The sequence below is a fragment of the Bos javanicus genome, chromosome 23 (genome assembly GCF_032452875.1).
Source record: "Bos javanicus breed banteng chromosome 23, ARS-OSU_banteng_1.0, whole genome shotgun sequence".
In the NCBI taxonomy this organism is placed as follows: Eukaryota; Metazoa; Chordata; class Mammalia; order Artiodactyla; family Bovidae; genus Bos; species Bos javanicus.
Genome location: NC_083890.1, coordinates 17,525,061 through 17,527,511, shown reverse-complemented (window position 1 = coordinate 17,527,511; position 2,451 = coordinate 17,525,061). Strand labels below are relative to the sequence as shown.

At 51.8% G+C, this 2,451-nt stretch overlaps 1 non-coding gene across 1 annotated transcript; it reads left to right on the top strand.

Annotated features, from left to right (window-relative positions):
- The first annotated feature begins 557 nt into the window (after positions 1–557).
- On the top strand, positions 558–630 carry TRNAG-GCC (transfer RNA glycine (anticodon GCC)). Its single transcript has one exon. It is a non-coding gene; the product is annotated as a tRNA-Gly (tRNA).
- Positions 631–2,451: the final 1,821 nt, after the last annotated feature.

Genomic DNA, 2,451 nt, shown 5'->3' with positions numbered 1-2,451 from the left:
AGGCCTGTCAGAACCCAGGAGAGGGTGTGACCCAGGGGGGAATCCTCCAGCTTGAGGCCCTGGTGTGGGAGGGCTGTCTACACATGCCTCCCCAGTTGTCAGGAGTCGCTAAGGGTCCACCAAGGAGGGCTGGGTCCCCTCTGGAGCGGGGAGCAGTGTTTTCTGCCTGGTGTCATGTGAGGCTCTTAGACCTCACAGGGTCAGACCCCACCGGGAGCTCACACATACGGCCCCAGGCAGCCCCTGCCTTCCAGGACACCTTCAGGGCAGGTAGGGAATCTACAGGTAGCTGTGGGTGGGACAAAGGAGCTCTCACAGAGGAATGTGGCAAAAAGAGAGAGCTTTCGTGGAAGTCTGGGCTGGGAGCAGCCAGGAGGAGGGTGGTTGGAACATGACAGGGATACATCTAGATGGTCCCTGCTCATGGCGCAGCAGAGTCTGAAGTACAGTAGCCATTAGCCACATGTGGCTGTTACTAGAATTAAGTAAAATTAGAATCCAAAGTTCCCCAGTTGCATGAGTCATATGGCAAATGCTTAAAAGCCACAAGGGGAACTTCCCTGGTGGTCGAGTGGGTAAGACTCTGCGCTGCCAATGCAGGGGGCCCAGGTTTGATCCTTGGTCAGGGAACTAGATCCTACATGCTGCAACTAAGAATTTGCAAGCCGGAAGGAAGATTGAAGCCGTGCACCACAACTAAGACCCAGGCAGCCAAATAAATCATATAAATATATATTTTAAAAAGTAAAAGATGAAAGCCACATGGGACCGGTGACTACCATGTTGGACCGTGCAGAGACTGGAACGTATCTACCATGGCAGCACTGCCCTGGAGCCCGCTAAGGGCTACTGCTAAGCTTGGACCAGTCACTAGTCCTCTCTGAGTCTTGGTGTGCTCTCTGAATGGGGCTAACGACAGTCACTGAGAAGATTCAATGAGTTCAATGCACTCAAAGTACTTGCAACAGCAGCTGGAAAGGGCCTGTGGATCTGCCGGTAGAGAAAGGCACAACCTATGCCAAGGCATTAAAAATATGATATGGTTTACTTTTGGAAGGACGTACAACATCCAAATACACAGAGCAAAGCCACCCACATCACCCTGCTATTGGCAGCCTGAGCCTACCTTGTTTGGTAAGCTGGTATCATCACCTCCCATCTGCAGAAGAGGAGAAGGATCTGCTCAAGGCCAGCGAGGAGGACACTGCTCTCTGGACTCCGGCCCAGATCTCACCTCCACTGCCTCAGGTGTGGCCCGTGACTCCCCAGTTCCTTAATAGGCCCCAGGGCACCCCCTTCTTTGATGATGTATGACACTCCTTATCTAGCCCACTATTTGGAAGTTCTTTCCCATGTCTGACCTCAGTCTCACAGGCTGCAGAGTGACCCTTAAATCTTAGGCTTCCCCCATGGAGATGCCACTGGGGCTGAGGTGGGGAGGTAGGAGGGAGAGATGGCTTTTGTATGATCTGTTTCAGAAACCACCCTCATTTGGGAAGTCAGTACCTCCTGATGTCTAACCCCATTCACACCTACCATGGGAAAGCCTGTTTCGTCTTGGAAGACATTGGGGCCTTTTCTCCAGGGTTTCCCTATGCACCTGGCAGGGGCAGGGATCAAGGCCTGGCCACTCTTGACTAGTCCTTTGGCAGGGGTCCCCATGGTTACACAAGAGGGGCTCACTGCCAGACCACGCGAGAAGTCACATCCTAACCCTGGCTATCCAGGGAGGGAGGCCTGGGGCCAACCCTGTAAGGGCTGTGCTGCCCATTGCACAAAAGGGGAAACTGAGTCCCATGACAAAAAAAAGGGGGTTTTTCCCCAGGGCACACAGCCAGGACCGAGGTCTCCTGAGGCTTGCTGCAATCTTCTCTTATGTCCAGGTCTCTGGGAAGGCTCTAGAGGTTTGTAGCACACAGAACCTGAGTCACATGTGGAGGAAAAGCAGGCTAAATGTCCTTTATGACTCCAGAGCAAGAAGCTCCATCCTCCGCATCTCCTGAAGGTCCAACATGGAGTTTGTTTTGCTTTTAAATTTTATTTGTTTAATTATGGCTGCACTGGCTGTCTCTAGTTATGGTGAGTGGGGGCTACTCTCTAGTTGCTGTGTGCAGGTTTCTTGTTGCAGTAGCTTCTCTCTCTCTTTTTTTTAAACTTTTAATTTTGTATTGGGGTATAACTGATCAACAATGTCATGACTGTTTCAGGTGAACTGTGAAGGGCCTCAGCATATTCGTGTGTCCATTCTCCCCCAAACTCTCCTCCCATCCAGGCCTGTGCAGTGGCTTCTCTTGTGGCAGAGCTCAGGCTCTAGCTGTACCGCATGTGGGATCTTCCTGGACCAGAGATCAAACCCACGTCCCCTGCATTGGCAGGTGGATTCTTAACCACCTGACCACCAGGGAAGTCTCCAACATGGAATTTGGAAGAGAAGCCAAAAAGAACTTGCTG